Source organism: Nerophis ophidion, linkage group LG06 (genome assembly GCF_033978795.1).
Source record: "Nerophis ophidion isolate RoL-2023_Sa linkage group LG06, RoL_Noph_v1.0, whole genome shotgun sequence".
Lineage (NCBI taxonomy): Eukaryota > Metazoa > Chordata > Actinopteri > Syngnathiformes > Syngnathidae > Nerophis > Nerophis ophidion.
The window spans coordinates 25031929-25055714 of record NC_084616.1 but is presented as its reverse complement, the minus strand read 5'-3'; the positions used below and the strand labels follow the sequence as shown (position 1 = coordinate 25055714).

The 23786-nt window shown below is 41.5% G+C and overlaps 1 protein-coding gene across 9 annotated transcripts in view; it reads left to right on the top strand.

The window, feature by feature from the left end:
* Positions 1 to 23786, top strand: part of camta1a (calmodulin binding transcription activator 1a) — a 778795-nt gene that overhangs the window by 501924 nt on the left and 253085 nt on the right. The window lies entirely within an intron of this gene.

Sequence of the window (23786 nt, the reverse complement as noted above, 5' to 3'; positions counted from 1 at the left end):
AATAAGCGTTTGATGAGCATTCCTCAACTTTATTAGTATTTATTGCCACCTTTACCAGCTTCTTTGTCACGTGTTGATGGCATCAAATTCTAAAGTTAATCATTATTTGCAAAAAAATATTTAGTCTTTGTAGCATATTCAACTGAATAAGGGTTGAAAATGATTTGCAAATCATTGTATTCCGTTTATATTTACATCTAACACAATTTCCCAACTCATATGGAAACGGGTTTTGGATATATATATATATATATATATATATATATATATATATATATATATATATATATATATGTATACATATACACATACATATATATATATATATACATATATACATATATATATATATATATATATATATATATATATATATATATATATATATATATATATATATATATATATATATATATATATATCAGTGACGTGCAGTGAAGTTCATGGCTGGTGAGGCACTGACTTCATCACAGTCAGATTTACAAACATATGAACCCTAAAGTGTATCTTATTCACCATTTCATTGGCAGCAGTTAAAGGGTTATGTTTAAAAGCTCATACCAGCATTCTTTACACATACAAACTGTAGCACACAAAAAAGCACATTTAATATAAAACATTTAATTATGGTCTTACATTTACTTATAAATGAAGTTAATGCGCCGCTACTTCTGAACAAAAACATGGATAACTTGTTTATATATGTCTTCCTTATCTTTCTTCAATTTTAAAAGTCTCTCTGTCTTGATGGAGATCACTGTCTATAGCAAACCATTTAACTCCGGCGTTGCTCTTCCTTTAAATATTACCTCCTGCTTCGATTGAAAGTCCAGTTTAGAAAACTGTTTTATTTTAGATATGTAATCATCCGTGTTTAAAGTCCAGGGGAGAGGAAAAAATAAACACACACTGCTCACTCTTGCTGCTTGTTGTCACTTCTTCTGCAGCCGAGTTGTCGCAAGAATGATCCCTGGGATCACTACCGCCCTCTATCCCCAAGAGGTGGGAGGACAGGTGCCGTTTTATGATTGCCCAGCACAAGAAATACGTTACACACATATAGTTGTTGACAAAATACACTGTACATTATATATCTCAGCTAACTAAACTATGGAAATGTAAAATATAATTCATATAGCAATACGGTCTCACTGCACAGCAGCCAGCAGTTAGCCGACTCATTTTGCAATCCATGGTGAGGCTCAACTGGCTGTGACTCACCGCAAGTCTATTCTCAGTATTTGAACTGCAAATGTGAAAATTCAGCGATTTTTAATAAAAATAATCTAAAACTGGTGAAGTTAAATGGAAAATAACTTTAGAAAGTATAATCACTGGATACATATAACAATTTAATTATTATTTTTTTTTTTACATTTTTTTTCTTTCCATGATATATATATATATATATATATATATATATATATATATATATATATATGTATGTATGTATGTATGTATGTATGTATGTATGTATGTATATATATATATATATATATATATATATATATATGTTAGGTAAGAAAAAACACAAAAGGCTATATTATCCTACAATCCTGTTTCGCAGGTTTCACTGCTTGTCGGGGGATTTTATTTTCTTTAATAAAATCCCCTGAAAAGCTAGAAAAAACCTGCGAGACAGGCTTGTAAGGATGATATACAGTAGTCTCTGTGTTTTTCTGATCTAATGTATATTCAGCTCTATCCTGTTAGTGAGCACTGTAGAACAGATAACCACTGAAAGCTTGACTATATACAAACCCCGTTTCCATAAAGGTTGGGAAATTGTGTTAGATGTGAATATAAACGGAATACAATGATTTGCAAATCCTTTTCAAGCCATATTCAATTGATTGCACTACAAAGACCAGATATTTGATGTTCAAACTCATAAACTTATTTATTTTTTTTTTTTGGGCAAATAATAATTAACTTAGAATTTAATGGCTGCTACGTGTGCCAAAGTAGTTGGGAAATGGCATGTTCACCACTGTGTTACATCACGTTTTCTTTTAACAACACTCAGTAAACGTTTGAAAATTGAGGAAACTAATTGTTATATCTTTGAAAGTGGAATTCTTTCCCATTCTTGTTTTATGTAGAGCTTCAGTCGTTCAACAGTCCGGGGTCTCCGCTGTCGTATTTTACGCTTCATAATGCGCCACACATTTTCGATGGGAGACAGGTCTGGACTGCAGGCGGGCCAGGAAAGTACCAACACTCTTTTTTTTTCGAAGCCAGGCTGTTGTAACACGTGCTGAATGTGGCTTGGCATTGTCTTGCTGAAATAAGCAGGGACATCCATGAAAAAGACGGCACTTAGATGGCAGCATATGTTGTTCCTAAACCTGTATGTACCTTTCAGCATTAATGGTGCCTTCACAGATTTGTAAGTTACGCATGCCTTGGGCACTAATGCACCCCCATACCATCACAAATAATGGCTTTTGAACTTTGGTCCGGATGACACGATGTCGAATATTTCCAAAAACAATTTGAAATGTGGACTCCTACGGCCACAGAACACTTGTCCACTTTGCATCAGTTCATCTTAGATGACCTCGAGCCCAGAGAAGCCGGTGGCGTTTCTGGATGTTGTTGATAAATGGCTTTGGCTTTGCATAGTAAAGCTTTAACTTGCACTTACAGATGTAGCGACCAACTGTATTTAGTGACAATGGTTTTCTAAAGTGTTCCTGAGCCCATGTGGTGATATCCTTTAGATATTGATGTCGGTTTTTGATACAGTGCCGTCTGAGGGATCGAAGGTGACGGTCATTCAGTGTTGGTTTCCAGCCATGCCGCTTACGTGGAGTGATTTCTCCTGATTCTCTGAACCTTTTGATGATAGTATGGACCGTAAATGTTGAAATCCCTAAGTTTCTTGCAATTGCGCTTTGATAAACATTGTTCTTAAACTGTTTGACTATTTGCTCATGCAGTTGTGGACAAAGGGGTGTACCTCGCCCCATCCTTTCTTGTGAAAGACTGAGCATTTTTTTGGAAGCTGTTTTTATACCCAATCATGGCACCCACCTGTTCCCAATTAGCCTGCACACCTGTGGGATGTTCCAAATAAGTGTTTGATGAGCATTCCTCAACCTTATCAGAATGTATTGCCACTTTTCCCAACTTCTTTGTCACATGTTGCTGGCAACAAATTCTAAAGTTAATGATTATTTGCAAAAAAAAAAAAAGTTTATCAGTTTGAACATCAAATATGTTGTCTTTGTAGCATATTCAACTGAATATGGGTTGAAAATGATTTGCAAATTATTGTATTCCGTTAATATTTACATTTAACACGATTTCCCAACTCATATGGAAACGGTGTTTGTGTGTGTGTATTTATATATGTGTTTATTTATTTATGTATGTGTGTCTGTGTCTGTTTCTTTGTCCGTGTCTGTGTGTGTGTGAGTCTACATTATTAGCAAACTGCCCAACAACGCAGAAACACAGATACACTAATGTTCTTTACCAATGCACAAAAAAGTTCATTATTGTATTTCATGACATGACCAGATGTAAAGAAAAAATGTGCTTCCTTACTTTTACACTTCTATTCCTTGAGAGTGTTGAGGGAAGTATGGTCAACCAGATAGCTTAAAAGTCTTTGGTGATTTTGAATCGTTTAAATTTCGCAAAATAAAAAAAGTTTTCTAATTAAGGTTGTATGGAATCATAATGCTATTTCTGATATCTGGCTTGTAATTTTGCCACTAAACCTAAGACATCTGTGCTGCTTAAGTTAAAGGAACAGTAGTAGCCATAATGAATAATTTTGATGAACTATTAACCTCCTCAATTTGTTTTGTTTGTTGGTCAGTTCCTGGGTTAAAAATATTGGGACTGCAGTCGGGCATTGCTATACTCACTAGATCACACATTTAAAAAAAAAACAAAACAACACTTTTTAAACTTTTTAGTCATATTTTACATGTTTTTGGCTGAAATTGAATTGTATGTACGTATGTTATGTATTACAGTGCAATATATGTTTGCTTTTCTATTATGTTGTGGCAATCAATTTAAATATATTTACCAAGCCGGACTTCCCTCTACGGGTTAAGAATGAACACAGCCAACTAATCTTGTCGTTATCTTCACCGCAACAATCTCAAGTTGACCAACAACGTTTTCATTGGTTTTATCTTCAACTCCTGCCTCATATATAACACATCAACACATTGGTGAGACTTTAACGTAAGCAATGGTAACACACGACACACTGACAACGCTTAACCTATGTGTGGTATAGTCATACTAAGTGGAGTTACATATCATTCCGATAGGTGGCAGTAGCGTGTAGAAAATACAGACTACCTGTTGTATGTACCAACGAAGAAGAGTTCTGAGAAAAGGAAGTAAACACTGCACGTCGTTGTCCGGCTCTCTCCTTCATGCTACCTTACAATACAACATATTGGCGACAAGGATAAAGTAAATAATTGCCTTGCTCGGTATTTCGCCACCGCCGGCATTCTTACACAGCCCGGGTGTGCCTACCGTCCACTTTGATACGTGGATACGGATGTTTGACAACTACGTCTTAGCTCTCGCCGACAAGATGGAAGATAAAAGGAAGCGCGCCTAGCTAATACACACGGTCGGTACGGAGGCGCAACGTATTTTTTACACGCTGCCAGTTTATAGTGACTCTTATGAAGATGCTCTAAAAGCATTAAAAAAGTACTTTGTACCGAAGTTAAACGTCGTGGCGGAGAGAAACAAGTTCCGACAGAGATCTCAGAGGATCGGTGAGTCTACTACTGAGTTTGCAGCTTCCCTGCATGAGCTCGTTGCTACGTGCGAGTTCGGCGCCCTTGCTGAAGACATGATGAGGGACCAGATTGTTGAAAAAACGAACAATGCTAGGATAAGAGAACGTTTACTGCTTGAGGACAATCTGACTTTGGAGAAAGCCATTACAATTTCATGTCAAATCGGACATGCTGTAGCTGGAGCTAAAGCGATGCTAACTACACACCACGAGGTACCAGCAGAAGTCGGCATGGTGCGTGGGGGGTCTACGTCACGCGGTGGGCGACACAGACGTCCACAGAGACCTTCATTCTCCGCTTCCCGCCCTCCTTCCAACGTGGTTGCTGCTGGTAAGAGTTGCTACCGGTGTGGTACAATAAACCACCTAGCTAACGACCCCAAGTGCCCAGCAAGATCAGTTACATGCAGACAATGTAATACAAAAGGACATTATGCTAAAGTCTGTAAAGGCAAGTCTGCATCCCATAACGTGGGGGAAGTGTCCACTACATCCACAGAGAATGTTGATACTGTTACAGTGCTACAAATTAATAAGACTGATGTGACCCAGTGTAATAAGCTGATGTGCTCCGTCTCCCTGGAGGCGTGCAGCGGTCCCACAATCACTGCTAATTTAATAGTAGATACTGGATCCGGCGTTTCCATCCTCCCTGAGCACATGTACAGAAAGTACTTCAGTCATGTGACTCTTTCAAAGCCCGAAAAGAGACTTACCACTTACACACAGAAACCAATACAAGTACTTGGTTGTTTGGAACTAAAGGTGACCTACGAGGCGAATAGTGCGTCTACACGCATTCATGTAGTGCCAGCGGGTACACCCATATTGGGCATGGACCTTTTCAATGCACTGCGTTTACGTATATCAGATGGTAAAGTGACTACCAGTAAAATACCACATACTACAAATGTTACTGTTCCAGTGCACTACACTGCTGTTAACATGGAGCCAGCTGTCAATACAGAGAGTACAGGTACAGTTAAATACAGAGAGTACAGGTACAGTTAAAGGCTTCGTCCATAAAGTCAAGGTGAGACCTGATGTGCAGCCTGTGCAGATGAAGCTACGCCGTCTACCCTTCGCTGTACGTGAGCAAGTTTCAGAGGAGCTGCAGAGGTTGGAGAAAGATGGAGTGATTGAACGCATCGACTCCTCACCGTGGGTTTCACCCATTGTGGTAGTGAAACGGAAGTCCGGCCGGCTCAGAATATGTGCTGATCTCTGTGAGCCTAACAAGGCAGTGGTCATTGATAGCCACCCCTTGCCAAACATCGAGGAGGTGTTCCATGAGCTGCGAGGACCACGCATGTTCTCATCCATTGACCTCGAAAACGCATATCATCAGGTACCACTCCACCCTGAGAGCAGAGACCTTACCAGCTTTATCACACATGATGGACTTTTTCACTTTACAAAGGTTCCATTCTGTCTTGCCTTGGCTCCTAGTGCATTCCAGCGAATGATGTCGCAGATCCTGTCTGGCCTGGATGGTGTACATTACTACTTAGATGACATTGTAGTGTATGCCAACACCCCAGAGCTGCATGACAGAAGGCTAAAGGCTGTGCTGCACCGCCTACACAGCAGTGGCCTGAAGCTGAATATGGATGAGTGTCTTTTCAGATTAATCAAACTGTTCTATTTAGGGCATGCTGTTTCTGCTTCTGGTATCCGCCCTAACCCAGACCAAGTTGCTGCTATTGTGAAAGCTCCTGCTCCTGAGGATGCTACCGCCCTCCAATCCTTCCTGGGCCTCACCGGGTGGTATTCCAAGTTCTGTGGTGGAGCCTCTCCGTGCTCTCCTGAGAGGGGACGCACTGTTCCAATGGTCTGATACTGCACAACAGGCTTTTACCCGACTCAAAGAACTGATTGCTACAAGCCCGGCACTTGCACTGTTCGACTCCACTCTCCCAACACTAGTCACTACAGATGCCTGTGACTACGGCATAGGCGCCGTGCTTACACAAATGCACGGGGACGCCAAATTGACTGTTGCTTTTTGCATCCAGAGCCCTTACTCCCAGTGAACGAAACTACTCCATCATTGAAAAAGAGGCTCTAGCCTGTGTGTGGGCAGCTGAGCGATGGCGTACTTACCTGTGGGGGAGACACTTTACCCTGCGCACGGATCACAGCCCTCTGACAACTCTCCTATCCACAAAAGGCTTCGGAAGAGCAGGCATGAGGATAGCGAGGTGGTCTGCCCGCCTCATGTGGTTTAACTACAGCGTGGAATACAAACCTGGCCGTGACAATGTTGTAGCGGACTGTCTGTCATGCCTACCCCTGCCTGTCCTTGACCAACTGGAGTTGGAGGAAGACACTATAGCGCTAGTGACTGTTGACCTTACCTCTCTTACAGCTGACCAGTTACGCACTGCCTACACAGACTGTCCTGTTTTACAGCAGGTCACCAAGCACATTCGCGAACGGTGGCCACACACTCCTAAGGGCCTGGACTCAGCCCTGTTACCTTATTACCGTGTACGTACTGAGTTGGCTGAGCTGGATGGCTACCTGGTACGTGGCACTCACCGTGTGGTGATTCCCTCAGCTCTTCAGTCACAACTTATACACCTGGCTCACAATGCTCACCAAGGTATAGTCAGAACCAAACAGAGACTGAGAGAACTCTACTGGTGGCCTGGAATGGACTCTGATGTTGAGACTGCCATCAAGTCGTGTGCCACCTGCTCCCAACATGACAAAACAGCAAAGACACGTGCTGCTCCTTTGCAACCTGTTGCCTTTCCCAATGCTGCCTGGGAAAAACTCGCTATGGACATAGTGGGTCCATTTCACTCTGCTTCTCCTGACTGCCGCTTTGCTATCACTTTAGTGGACTATTATAGCAAATGGCCAGAAGTGGCCTTCACATCAGATGTAACATCCAGTACCGTTATAACCTTCCTGTCCACCGTCTTCAGCCGTGAGGGTAACCCCCTCGAGCTAGTCACTGACAACGACTCCTCCTTTGTATCTGCTGAGTTTGAGGCTTACTTAGCGGCCAAAACACACCGCCGCAGTTCTGTCTACTATCCTCAGAGCAACGGAGAGGTCGAGAGGTGGAACAGGGTGTTTAAAGACTGTCTCCAAACAGCTGACATTGAGGGTAAACCCTGGAAGCCCTTTGTCACTGATTTCCTTCTAACATACCGTGCCACTCCCCATGCAGTGACTCAAATATCTCCTGCTGAGCCTCTGCATGGCCGTCCTTTCCGCACAAACCTGAACATTAAAGGTCTCCCGCCGCCTCCTGCCTCTGCTCGGCGTGACACCTTGAAACACACCGTGGCGCTGAAGCAAGCCAAAGTGAAAAGATATACTGATGAGCATCGAGGTGCACAGTCTCCTATATTCCGGCGTGGATCCTATGTTCGTGTTAGGCAGCCTGGGATCACAAAGAAGGGACACTTCAAATTCACACAGCCCTTCCAGGTCATGGCTCAGAGAGGCCCTGCGACCTATGAACTGTCTGACGGTAGAGTATGGAATGCCATGCACCTGTCACCTGCGTCTGTCCCAGCCCCTGCAACACACACACAGCCTGTGGTCCAGCCAAAGGATGTTTACACGCCTTCTCGTGCTGCCCCGCCTACTCGAGTGTCTCCCATTCCCCAGCGGGGTCGCAGACGGATTCACCCTCCTGCTTGGCATGAGGACTATGTACCCTGAGTTTTTTTAGAGGGGCAAGTTGGGTGTGTAATAGATTGTTAATGATTGTTACATTTCACATTTTCACCTTATAATTTTACTGTTGCACTTTCACAGGTTTGGTTGTCCATCCATCCATTTTCTACCGCTTATTCCCTTTCGGGTTCGCGGGGGGCGCTGGCGCCTATCTCAGCTATAATCGGGCGGAAGCCAGGGTACACCCTGGACAAGTCGCCACCTCATCGCAGGGCCAACACAGATAGACAGACAACATTCACACTCACATTCACACACTAGGGCCAATTTAGTGTTGCCAATTAACCTATCCCCAGGTGCATGTCTTTGGAAGTGGGAGGAAGCCGGAGTACCCGGAGGGAACCCTTGTATTAGCAACAAAAGAAGAAAACAAATGGGTATTTAAAGTATTGAAGAAACCTATAAATATATTTTGTATAAGGTGAGAAAAAAGAAAGAGTTGAGATTTGAGGAAAGTCTTGTTTGACTGTTGGTTAATGTATTGTTAATTTGTTACAAAACAATCTGTGGAAATTGCACTGACATTCTGAAAAGCTATTTAAAGTACACAGTTGTAAATGCACTTTTGGTTAATTGTTTATATGCAATATCCCTAACATTATTTCATATGCTTTGAAAGATCATTTTAGTTAGTAGTCTACTGTTTAGTTGAATTGCTCATTCAAAATATGGTTTATTGCAGGAATGCTGTTCTTAAAAAGCGGGATATGTGGTATAGTCATACTAAGTGTAGTTACATATCATTCCGATAGGTGGCAGTAGCGTGTAGAAAATACATACTACCTGTTGTATGTACCAACAAAGAAGAGTTCTGAGAAAAGGAAGTAAACACTGCACGTCGTTGTCCGGCTCTCTCCTTCATGCTACCTTACAATACAACACTATGGCTGCTATAACAATCTACAAGGTTAATACAGTTCAATCAATCAATCAATCAATGTTTACTTATATAGCCCTAAATCACTAGTGTCTCAAAGGGCTGCACAAACCACTACGACATCCTCCGTAGGCCCACATAAGGGCAAGGAAAACTCACACCCAGTGGGACGTCGGTGACAATGATGACCATGAGAACCTTGGAGAGGAGGAAAGCAATGGATGTCGAGCGGGTCTAACATGATACTGTGAAAGTTCAATCCATAATGGATCCAACACAGTCGCGAGAGTCCAGTCCAAAGCGGATCCAACACAGCAGCGAGAGTCCCGTTCACAGCGGAGCCAGCAGGAAAACATCCCAAGCGGAGGCAGATCAGCAGCGCAGAGATGTCCCCAGCCGATACATAGGCGAGCAGTACATGGCCACCGGATCGGACCGGACCCCCTCCACAAGGGAGAGTGGGACATAGGAGAAAAAGAAAAGAAACGGCAGATCAACTGGTCTCAAAACAAGATAAACTATTTTGGAGGGCAGTATCCGCCGTATATACAATCGTGTCAGTGTTAATAGAACCCTGTTGTAGCTGGGACGCATTGTCTTTAATCTCCTTTCTAATGACTTCAATTTTCTTACTAAAGAATAGCATAAAGTCATCAGCTGAGTGGGTGGAGCTACTGGAAGGAGTCCCTTGTTGGGTTAGCGATGCTACCGTACTAAACAAAAATTTAGGATCGTTTTTATTACGGTGGATGAGATTTGAGTAATATTTAGCTTTAGCTAAGGTAAGCAAGTGTTTATAAGTTATTAAACCATCACTCCATGCTTGATGGTGCACCTCAAGTTTAGTCGTGCGCCATTTGCGTTCCAGCTTTCTACATAATAATTTCTGAGCTCTAGTTTCTTCTGTAAACCACGGGGTACGCTTTTTTGGAGCCTTTTTTAACTTTAGCGGTGCTATGTTATCAATGGTTTCGCGCAGGGCGTGGTTAAAGTTGTTAGTGAGGTTATCAATAGAGCCCACATACTTTGGGAATGGTGCCATTACCGAGGGCAGTAGGTCAGCAAGAGTTGTCGTTGTGGCCGTATTAATGTTGCGGCTGCTATAGCAGTTATTATTATTATTAGTTTGCCCAACATGCGTCTGAACTTCGAATTTTATAAGGTAATGATACTTTAGTATACGGGAGTATCGTAACTTTGGAAACGGTGATACCCCTGACAAGCACTAGGTCTATCGTATTACCGTTGCGAAGCGTGGGTTCATTTATTATTTGTTTGAGACCACAGCTATCAATTATAGTCTGGAGCGCTACGCACGGTGGGTCCGATGGGGTATTCATATGGATATTAAAGTCCCCCATTATGATTATATTATCGGCATGTGTCACTAGATCAGCAACGAACTCTGAGAATTCATTGATAAAGTCCGAATAGGGCCCTGGGGGGCGGTAGATAACAGCCAGGTGTAGAGGCAGCGGTGTGACAGACCTCATAGTAAGCACCTCAAACGATTTATATTTATTATTTATGTTAGGACTAAGGTTAAAGTTTTCGTTGTATATTAGTGCGACCCCCCCACCCCTTTTCAGAGGACGGGCAATATGCGCATGTGTAAAGTTAGGAGGACATGCCTCGTTTAGTGCAAAAAAGTCGTTTGGTTTAAGGCAGGTTTTGCTGAGACCGATGACGTTAAGATTGTTGTCTCTGATGATATCATTAACTAACAACGTTTTGGGAGACAATGATCTTGTTATGATCCGGCTTCCGGATCACACATCTAGTATGTTTAGTCACCACTCTGTCATTACTTCACTAGCTTCCACCTCCCCTGTCACTCACAGTGACGTCATTCCGTCCACGCCCCCTATGACGTCACCATTAACCCCTTAGTTGATTCCCCTGCTAGTTCCTATGACAGTAGTGACGAGGAGTTTTTTGAAAATGAACTTTCTTACATTCCACCCAAGGACCTAATTTTATATAAGAAAATGTTCAAGGATAATTGTAGCACATCCAAGCCCAGTCACACTCCCAACAATGACTTTAATAATATAATTAATTATTACCAGGACATTTTCCGCCACTACTATGACTCTAGTCCGTCTTCACCCCCCATACCTGCTTCCCCCCCTCTCAAGTCTCGTTCCCCGCCTGAATCTGTGCCTTTTTCCACCTCATTTAGTGAGGATTTTGAACATTTTAGAGGGGAGGAGCCTGCCCTCCTCCAAACCTCCCACCGCCCGCCCTTACGGTCAGCCTCTATCCAACGGGACCCCGTCTGGAATCCGGGTCTCGAGGGGAGGGCCAGTATTACTACTAAGCCTCCTAGACCTCCACCGCCGGTGTTTACCCCTGTCAAACCTGTTAAGCCACTACGGCCTCCTAGACCTCCTCCACCGGTGTTCTCCCCGGTCAAGTCACGCCCTCTTAGACCTCCTCCACCTGTGTTCTGTCCGTGCCCTAGTCCTAGTTTTAGTCACAGTCTCCCTCAGAGTTCGAGTCCCAGCCTTCTTCGTAGCCCATGCTCTAGTCCTACTCGTAGACTGAGTCGTAGTCCAAGTCCTGGTCCGAGTTTCCGTTCTGATTCTAGTTGTAGTCCTAGTCTTTCTCGTAGTCGTCGTAGTCCTAGTTCCACTCGTAGACTGATCCGTAGTCCGAGTCCTATTTCGAGTCCGGTCCCGAGTCTTGTTTCTTGCCTTTGTAATATTAGTACTGATTCCCCTCGTGGTCTTAGTCCGAACCCTAGTCCTTACCCAAGTTCTTGTCCAAGGCCCAGTGTTACTGTAAGTCCTAGTCTTTGTCCTAGTCCTTGCCCGAGCACCAGTTTGATTGTTAGTCCCAGTCCTTGCCCAAGCCCTAGTTTGACCGTTTGTCCTAGTTCTTGCCCAAGCCCTGGTATGACTGTAAGTCCTGGTCGTTGCCCAAGCCCTTCTCAAAGCACTAGTGTGATTGTAAGTCCTGGTCATCTCTCTAGTCATTGGCCGAGTCCTAGTGTTCGTCTTATCACTCATCATAGTCCTAGTCCTGCTCACAGCCAGTCCCCTAGTTCTCCTCGGCAGGCCCCTGTGCCTGCTCCTCGGCTGAAGCCGACTCCTGCTCCTCGGCTGAAGCCGACTCCTGCTCCTCGGCTGAAGCCGACTCCTGCTCCGCTGCGGGCCTCTGCACCTGATCCGCTGCCGGCCTCTGCACCTGATCCGCTGCTGGCCTCTGCACCTGATCCGCTGCCGGCCTCTGCACCTGCTTCCCTGCCGGCATCAGCACCTGCTTCCCTGCCGGCATCCACACCAGTATCGGTGCTTGCTTCGGTTGCAGCCCCCGCGCCTTCGTCTGCTGCTGCCAAACCGAGTCCTCCTCCACGTCGGCCACGGGTGTGGCCGTACCCCGGGCGTCCGGCTCAGCAGGCGCGTCCACCTCCACTCCGGCCACGGGTGTGGCCGTACCCCGGGCGTCCGCCTCAGCAGGCGCGTCCACCTCCACTCCGGCCACGGGTGTGGCCATACCCCGGGCGTCCGCCTCAGCAGGCGCGTCCACCTCCACTCCGGTCACGGGTGTGGCCGTACCACGGGCGTCGCCCGCAATGGGCGCGTCCACCTCCACGTCGACCACAGCTGTGGCCCTACCCCGGGCGTCCTCCCCATAGGACGTGCCCGGGTCTTCGTCAGCCACTAAGGTGGCCTCTGCGGGTCCGCCCGCCTGGACTGTTGTGGCAGCGACGATCCACCCGCCGCCGCCACCTAGCGTGTCCTCGGTGGATCCGGGGACACAGGACTTATCGACCCTCCACCAGGTCCTCCCCTCCACCCTCCCTTCATTTTCAGACTGTCTCATTGTGGGAGGGGGTTCTCTTTATTGCAGTTTTTTGGGGGCATCTGGGATCTGCCCCTTAAGGGGGGGGTAATGTGATCCGGCTTCCGGATCACACATCTAGTATGTTTTGTCCCCTTTTTGTAATTTCATATTATGTTTGGTCATGTTTTGGACTCATTCGATCCCGTTTCATAGCGCACTTCCTTGTTTACTTTCGCCACCATGACTACCTTATTTGCTCCTCCTGCATGGCTCATTCACACACCGGTTTGTAATTATGTTTTCTGTATTTAAGCCCCTCTGCTACCTAAGTTCGCTCTCGCCAGTTTGTTTGCACCTGCAACCGTTAGGTGAGTAGTTTCTGTTTATTTTTCTGCTTGCTAAATGTAGCTTGCCTCCGCGCGCTTGGCTCGCGCTTTATGGACTTCGAACTCTGTCTTCTGTGTATATTAGCATTTAGTTTTCTGTGCTCAGACACGCCTTTGATTTGCTCTTTTGTACCAGTGTTCTTTTGTAACTTCACATTCAAAGGCTGTTCATACCTTCATTCCTGCCTGCTGTGATCCTGCGCATCGAGAGGCGACACTCCCCGCGCATCCACGATGCCACGCAAACGTAACAGATCTTATGTTTAAAAAACCTATATTATAGGTAGTGGGCTGTTTTAGGGAATTTTTGATCAAATTATCCGTAGTAGCAATATTAATAATGTTGTGTTTATTATGCCCAGTGCATTTAGTATAATTACGACCATATCTGGGAATTGATACGACGGGAATTTTCCGATTGTTTGTTTGTTGCTTTGATAAACTGCACGCATCATAGTTAGCCACCTCAGTAAAACACATGTCCAACTCTGAAACACTCAAAGCAGAAAAAACTTGTTCTAATTTAACTGACTCCTTACCCAGACCAGTAGTCTCGCATCTTCCATTTAAATCCGGCTTCAGGATGGAGGGAAGTGGTGTTCTGTGGGGATTAGCCTTCTGCTTTGTTTTTAGCCCCGCTCGGCATCCGCGTTTCCGATCACACCGCTGGCGTCTGCTCCGTAGACGGCCCCCGCTGCTACTATACTCCCCTGCTTCACAGGCCGCTGGATGTAGCCGTCAACGTATTCCTGTGCTAGTTAGCAGGTCTAGCAAACACGCGTCTATCAGTCCAAAACGGCCCGATATGTCCACATCCAGAAGTGTCTGGCGGTCGTACGTGATCACGGAGTGACCACGATGTGAGCCAGCCATAAAGTTTGTAGAATTGTCCGGTATTTCTGCCAAATGTTCCATATTTAGGAGGAGCTCCTCGATGTCGCAGCCCTTCCGGGTGCCGCCATCTTATATATATCTTTCTTTCTTCTTTCTTCTTTCTTCCGCTCCATTTATCTGCTTTCTTTTGTATTTTGAGTTATCATTACATATATGTATTGATGCATTTGAAACAATTGTATTGTTGATAATAGAGGTAAGTAATGTTATTATTTATTATCAATAGTGCTATTTCTATTGATATTTTTATTGCTCCATTTGTAGTTTAATAATGTTCATTGTAATTTCTGTATTCTTAATATTTACTTCACTAACTGCTTCTTTGCTATCACTTTTACTATCATTTGTACATCGTATTTGCTGATGCTATTCTGTGGTTGTTATTTTTATGGTTATTGTTGTGTTTGTTGTTGTAGTTGTTGTCTCTCTGACTTATCCCTCTCTTGTCCCCGCAATTTCCCTCTCTGTCTTCTTTTTTTCTCTTTCTATCCCCTCCTACTTCAGTCCGGCTGTACCAAGTAATATAAATCCATGTAATAAAGTCAAATACAAATAATTCAACAAGAGAAGTATCCCACACTTCTGTTTTGTAAAGTAAATCTGCACAGCAAATCTACAGCAACAATATGATTTGCCTTAGTAACTGACAGGACAAAACAAAAAGAATAAATAAAGGAACCCATGGTTTTTTTCCAGATAACTAAAATGTATATTGCTATCTGTAGAAAAAAATGTATGGATAGTATATTTCTTGGAAGGAAAAAATGATAACAAAAAATAAATAAATATTTATATATACAGTATATATATACAAACCCCATTTCCATATGAGTTGGGAAATTGTGTTAGATGTAAATATAAACGGAATACAATAATATGCAAATCATTATCAACCCATATTCAATTGAATATGCTACAAAGACAACATATTTAGATTTTCAAACTGATAAACTTTTTTTGTTGTTGGAAATAATCATTAACTTTAGATCTTGATGCCAGCAACACGTGACAAAGAAGTTGGGAAAGGTGGCAATAAATATTGATAACACTTATTTGGAACATCCCACAGGTGTGCAGGCTAATTGGGAATGGGTGCGTGCCATGATTGGGTATAAAAGCAGCGTCCATTAAATGCTAAGTAATTCACAAACAAGGATGGGGCGAGGGTCACCACTTTGTAAGCAAATTGTCGAACAGTTTTAAAACAACATTTCTCAACGAGCTATTGCAAGGAATTTAGGGATTTTACCATCTACGGTCCGTAAAATCATCAAAAGGTTCAGAGAATCTGGAGAAATCACTGCACGTAAGCGATGATATTACAAACCTTTAATCCCTCAGGAGGTACTGCATCAAAAACCGACATCAGTGTGTACAGGATATCACCACATGGGCTCAGGAACACTTCATAAAACCACTGTCAGTAAATACAGTTGGTCGCTACATCTGTAAGTGCAAGTTAAAACTCTGCTGGGCAAAGCGAAACCCATTTATCAACACCAAGGAACGCCGCTGGCTTCACTGGGCCCGAGCTCATCTAAGATGCAAAGAGGACAAGTTTTCTGTGGTCAGACGAGTCCACATTTGAAATTATATTTGGAAACTGTGGACGTGGTGTCCTCCGGAACAAAGGGGAAAATAACCATCCGGATTGTTATAGGCGCAAAGTTCAAAAGCCAGCATCTGTGATGGTATGGGGGTGTATTAGTGCCCAAGGCATGGGTAACTTACACATCTGTGAAGGCACCATTAATGCTGAAAGGTCCATACAGGTTTTGCAGCAACATATGTTGTCATCCAAGCAACGTTATTATGGACTCCCCTGCTTATTTTAGCAAGACAATGCCAAGGCACGTATTACAACAGTGTGGTTTCGTAGTAAAAGAGTGGGGGTGCTTTCCTGGCCGGCCTGTAGTCCAGACCTGTCTTCAATTGATAATGTGTGGAGCATTATGAAGCGTAAAATAGGACAGCGAAGACTCCGGACTGTTGAACTACTGAAGCTCTACATAAAAGAAGAATGAGAAAGAATTCCACTTTCAAAGATTCAACAAGTAGTTTCCTCAGTTCCCAAACATTTATTGAGTGTTGTTAAAAGAAAAGGTGATGTAACACAGTGGTGAACATGCCCTTTCCCAACTACTTTGGCTTGTGTTGCAGCCATAAAATTATAAGTTAATTATATTTGCAAAAAAAAATAAAGTTTACGAGTTTGATCATCAAATATCTTGTCTTTGTGGTAAATTCAATTGAATATTGGTTGAAAAGGATTTGCAAATCATTGTATTCCGTTTATATTTACATCTAACACAATTTCCCAACTCATACGGAAACGGGGTTTGTATATATATATATATATATACATATATATATATATACATATATATATATATATATATATATATATATATATATATATCTATCCATTCATCCATCCATCCATCAATTTTCTACCGCTTGTCCCTTTTGGGGTTGCAGGGAGCCTCTCTCTCTCTCTCTCTCTCTCTCTCTCTCTCTCTCTCTATATATATATATATATATATATATATATATATATATATATATATATATATATATATATATATATATGTATAGTCAAGTTTTCTGTGGTTTGTCCGTTATACAGTCCTCAATACCGGGGTAGAGCGGAATATATGTTAGGTCAGGAAAATTCACAAGAGGCTATATCATCCCCCCAAGCCTGTTTCGCTGCTCGTCAAGGGATTTATATAAAATCTTAATCTTATAAAACATTTTATAAGATTTTATAAAATACCCTGACTCCTGTGTTATTTATTGTAATGATGGGCAGCTTTACATGGACATGACAAGAGCTAGAGAGGATATATTTCACCAGTCAGCCACTAATGCTGGTCATTCCACTTTGTCGAGGCGTCTCTCTGACTTTGGTGAACAGCCGGCAGAAGCTGTGGATTTGTCTTTATAAGTCGAGGTGACACGTTTGCAGCAACCTCGCTTCATTTATTCCACTTGTGTAGATTAAGGTTGGCATTACATATAAGGTCACAGCATACATCAATGTTACCTTGACACCACAGCAATGCTAAGCATGATCAGGTGTTGCCAATATTCCACCCGAGCTGGAAATCACTATCAATATCTTGCTTTTGCATTTCGCTCGTTCTGCAAATTCCAGTCATTGTCAAGCCATGTCATCTCTTCCCTTCAGATTGTGAGTTCCTGTGGGAATATTGGACAGGTGTAAACACTGGAATGACTCTAAGCCTCACACAGTGTGTCAGAACATGTGCGCTCCAGGGCAGGAGGTGTGAGGCAGGTGTTAGATGAAGCCTCAGCTCACGAGTGTATTCTTCAAAATGACGATGCCCCCCAACGCCCCCACCCCCCACCCCCTGTGAAGACATGTTAATCCCTAACACATCCTCACCATTGAGGGATGTACACCAGTCAAGCACATAATAAACAAGGAGTTGCGGGACGTCCTTTGCTGACACTAAAAAAAGCAAACCACACTAATAAAACTTCTTGCATTGCACAAGTCTGTTTAAGTTATTCTTTGGTAACAAGGGCACGTCAAACTAAAGACCCCTCCTTGGGTTCCTTATGGGAGAAGAAGTTTGACTTTGTAAATGGCACCTGCTTGGTTAGTGGAATGAAGGCCTCAAACACTTTCACCCAGCTACTTTTCGCACAGGTAGACGGCTATTTGTCCTTGCAGGTATCAGTCCTTACGAAGCAGACAAGAGCCCCTAGCTGCGTTGGTATTCATTTAGTATGCTCCTAAGCTGTCCAGATTTTTAATACGGCCGTCCTGTGCCTCTACCTTAAGAAGGAAATATCTCCTTGAAAAATGCATTAAACCAAGGAGAACATTAGACAAAGGAGAATTACTCCATAGGGTTATGCTATGTGTTGTCTTTACTGCAGGTAAAATAAGAAAGTCTGTTGAAAAAAAAGTTGTTTGGTGTATTTGTTTTGCTGTTCACCAGATCTGAGGTTGATTTGTGTTTGATTGTCTGCAACACTACCAGCCACCGGTGTCTCAGTCTCCTGTTTGCTACTTCGTATGAGTCTCCATCAAAAGCCTGCAGTCGTATTTTCTCACAGGGTGTTGAGAAGATTTATTCGTCTTTTACTACATTGCTGAAACCGACTCGTAACTCATGAATGAACCCCAACGTCCTAGCTTGCTGTGCTTGAAGCTCCATCCTCAGCATCTTATAGCCGTCAGTCAGGCTAATCAGCTTCCTCTCACGTAACGGCAAAAGGCTTTGGTTTTTCCCATTGGCATCAAAGAATGGCAGGCCTTTTTCCAAAACATACTCTCCCTGCTCTAAACTGCCTGAAACAATGTGGGTTCAGTTCAACCCCGAAAAGGGGTCAGAAACATACTTGTTTAAGATGCACTGCACTATAAACAAAGGAAAAACTTTCTTTTATTGGCAGAATTACATATAACCACCCACGGATTTTACACATCAAAATACTTCATTCATGTTCTATTTGGTCACCCAACCCACAAAAACCTCCTTTTCCAAACCTTATAGATTCACTTTTCAAACAAATACCAATTAGGACACTTTCACTGTTGGTAGTTTTCCTGTTAGCCCCCCCACCACCACCCATCACACAGCTGTTAGAGGTGTTGCTTCTGTGGTTTAGGGTCTGCCGGACTTCTTTCTGTCTGTTTCCTATTTCCACATGTTGTTGGTAGTAGAATCCGTCCTCACTAAGTCTGAAACAACTTGCTTTTTCTGCTTACAAACAGAATGAGACGCAATCATTGTAAGTCTGCGTTTATGGAGGTATTTCTGGATGGGCATTGACAATTGTTCTCATTTACTGTTGAGGCTTTATTTACTTAAATAGCAGCAAAAAGCTGTGTAGGTATGACTTGTATTGGTGTTATTTTATTGAATCTTTTTTTACGTATTATTCATGATCAAATATATTTCATATTGGTTTATGTTGCATGAGCAAATCTAGAAAGAAAATATTATACATATGCATTCCATATTTGTATTTAACATCTTTAAAGTGGACCAATGATGATTTTAATTTACATTTAAAAGACTTCCTTGAGGTTCAGATTATACGTACTGCATATGCTTTGCTATAAATATTTTCCCACAGTCATTTTTATATCAATTGTTTTTAGTCTGTCTGAGAGATGTTTGATTCAGGAAGCGTTCCCAGATTTGCAAATGAAACAACGTGCCACCCTCTCCAAAAGTAACGTAATATATCTTTTAGAAGTCTACACTATTTGAATACATAGCTTGAAGTTGTCAACAGTGAGAAGAAAACTCCTCCCTGCTCCGTCTGCAAAATACTTTATGGTGGATGACTTTTCCATTAAGCTTTTTGGTACTCAAATTTCCCATCCAGAGGACAAACATGCTTTTTAGCGGCTTCCACATTGTTTACATCCGTCAATTGCCTTTTGCTTATGCACAGCAGTAACACTAGTTGAACTGCATGAAATGCTTTGTTAGGGATATTTCAGGAATTTGGAGTTAATTGAGTTGATTTGAACGATCAAATTACAAATTATGATGGATTAATCCGCATTAAAACAATACTTTCGACAGGCTACTTTGTATAGGAATTTATTAATTTATTTTGAAATGGGCCCTGAAATATCCTAAATTTCAAACCTGCTTGCATAGCATCATTTATATTAGTTTGTAAATGTATGCTGCAGAGCATTGGGTAGTATTTTGAGGCTACCACCATTGGCTCAAATTTATACAGTTGGGGACCACAAAAGCACTCCACCCCACTTAATATCTGCTTCAGGGAATTATGGAGATGAGTCCTCCGATTCAAGTGCCCTCTCGAGTATTGTTGCTTTGGGATTTTGTGTTGCCCTCCATTTTTTTCTCTGGCCAGTGGCTGTCAGCCACCAACTCAGCAGACACTTTCTGGCAAACTATATTTTTATACAATTCTAAGTATTCCCTTCTTTACCACATTATATGTATGTACAGTATATACATATGTTCATATAAATATATATATATATATATATATATATATATATATATATATATATATATGTATATTGTTCATATATAAATGGGCTGTACTTGTATAGCGATTTTCTACCTTCAAGGTACTCAAAGCGCTTTGACACTACTTCCACATTTACCCATTCACACACACATTCACACACTGATGGAGGGAGCTGCCATGCAAGGCGCTAACCAGCACCCATCAGGAGCATACTGTACATGTATATATATATATATATCTATATATATATATATATAAAAATATATATATACATATATTATATATAATAAATATTCTGTACATATATATATATTAGTGTTGTGAATCTTTGGGTGTCCCACGATTCTATTCAATATAATGTTTTAATAACTGATTGCAATAATGTAAATTTGTTTTAACTATTAAACGAACCAAAAATATGACTTTTTTTATCTTTGTGAAAACATTGGACACGGTGTGTTGTCAAGCTTATGAGATGCGATGCAAGTGTAGGCCACTCTGACACTATTGTTCTTTTTTTAAATGTTTTATAAATGTCTAATGATAATGTCAATGAGGGATTTTTAATTGCTAAAATTATAACTAATATTGATACTGTTGTTGATAATATTCATTTTTGTTTTACTACTTTTGGTTTGTTCTGTGTCGTGTTTGTGTTCCTCTCAATTGCTCTGTTTATTGCAGCTCTGAGTGTTGTTGGATCAGGTTTTGTTTTGGAATTGGATTGCATTGTTATGGTATTGCTGTGAAGTAGTTTGTTGGATTGATTAAAAAAAAAAAAAAATAAATAAAAAATAATCGATTTAAAAAAGAAAATGACAATCGATTCTGAATTACACAACATATTCAAATCGAATCGTATTCGAATCGATTTTTCCCACACCCCTAATAAATAAAAAAAAATATATATATATACATATATATATATATATATATACATATACATATATATATATATATATATATATATATATATATATGTATATGTATATATATATATATATATATATATATATATGTATATATGTGTATATACATATGTATATGTGTGTGTATATATATATATATATATATATATATATATATATATATATATATATATATATATATGTTTGTTTGTGTGTGTGTGTGTGTGTGTGTGTGTGAAAATAATGCATATGTAGATAGGCTCCAGAACCCCCCCCCCCCCCGAACGAGACAGGCGGTAGAAATGGATGGATGGACTTTTGTTTAGCACTTAGCAATACTGTTAGACAATGCTCAGTGTTTTCACTAAAGTTAGATTTGCTTACCACTCAGATTTTTTTAAACTCCCCCTCCTTACAATTGAAAATTTAAGGTTCTGGATCATCATTTGACCAAAAGTAGTCGTTGTCTCTCAAAAAACTCTCCATGAAAATCAATGTGCCCCCCCAAAAAATTCTGGCAATGCTTAAGTTGACCAAAATAAGTTTTTTTTTTTTTTTCATAAATGTGCATGGTACCACATTACATATATACTTACAGTATGTATATAAAACATTGTTAGAGCTTTTGAGATGTTTTTTTAAAGTGCTTTGTAGGCGGAATTGTAACGTTTGGGTTGCATTGTGATGCGGAGTCGTTCTCTCAGGGATACAGTCGGGCTCGGACACAGCGTGAAGGTAAGAACAAAAGATTTATTTAAAATTATATCAGACCCTAACAATGAAAAACTTGCTCTAAGTACAAAAGACAAAACAAAAGGCGCTTAGCATGGGAGCTAGCATTAACAAAGGAGCTAGCGTGGAAGCTAGCTGGTAGCGAACAGGAATACTGAATCGGGAACCAAAGTCGTTACTTGTTGTGGGAACATAAATTACGCAACCAGACAGAATGAACCAAGGACGCAGGCTTGAATCAAGAAAGTAAATAACAAAAACAGGTTATTTGTGTCTGGAACCCGCGGCAGGTGAAAATAATATGTTATTATGGTAACAAACAGAGGAGCACAAACCGGAACCGAATGAGTCCAAAACAAACAGAAAACACAAAAAGACTCAAAAATCTAAATCAAAAATATTATCCGGGCAGCGGATCACAACAGGAATAGTTCAAATTCTTATTACCTGCATTGTTAGCTGCCTCTTGTTTGCCTTTTTTGTATGCACAAAATGAGAAAGACCACTGTATATGTTCTTGTCTCAAATAGGGATTGTGATTGATAGGCGAAATTCAAAAATAAAATACTTCACTTAAAATATGTGTTTTTTCTAAATATGATTATAAACTGACGGCAAGACGTTACTAACAAGCCATATTTATGGCCAAGTACAGTTTCCCGTGTACCTTGAGTCAGAACTGCTAAGTAAAGGGGCATGCCACTGATGTGGCGCTTTGTTGCTTTAAAAAAAAAGTCAAAGATTTTAAAATGTAACTTTTTTTTTCCCGGTGAGACAAATGCGTCCATCACCAACATTGTGGTTACACGACCCCGCCCACCTTCTTACCCGGTTCCTACACCTATGGACACATTATGTACATGGGTATATTATAAATCTCATCGGATATGTGTCCCTAATAAAGTGATCCTTTATGATGTCACTGAATAGATTTTGGCAGCCTTCGTGACAACATTTCTTTGTCATCCCTGGTTTATGTCAGGCCCAGCACTGTCACCTCCGCATATTGAAAAAGCAAACACATGTAACTACATTGCATAAAAAGGACATGAGAAGTGACAGAAATATTTTACATTAACGATACAATGTTTGCTGCATCGGAGGTGACCTCCACAACTCACATCCCAGCTCTTATCACGCCTGCCTCACCTTTTGCCGAACACCAGAGCTGTTTGTCATGGATGATTTGCTAATACAATGAGAAAGGTGTCGAGTCAGCAGTAGAAGTCCGCAGCCCACCTGGCCGCTCTGTCATCCATATCCTATCTGGATGTGTGCATGCATTGGCGTACTCTCTCAAGCATCTCCATGTACCAAGTCTTCTCAAAAACCACACGGGCCGAGTCCGGTCTTGATCGCAACATGATTGCACACAATACACATCTGTGAGCAGCCCAGCACCCGCCATGTACTGCAACAGACGGTTACACTCTCCATCCGTTCTCACTTTTTCTTCTTCCAACCACATTTAATCTCACATGATGTTAGCCCTGAAGACATTGAATTTTTGCTGATCATAGCACATGAACTATTACATCGTGCATTATAATTAAATTTTTCAAATGCAGTATTGTATACATTTTATTTCAGTAGAGCAAACATAGTTTTATACTTAAACGTCAATGATAACAGTTAAAATTGATATAAGGAAGTGAAAAAGGAGTTTGGGTAACACTTTAGTGTGGGGAACATATTCACCATTAATTATTTGCTTATTAACATGC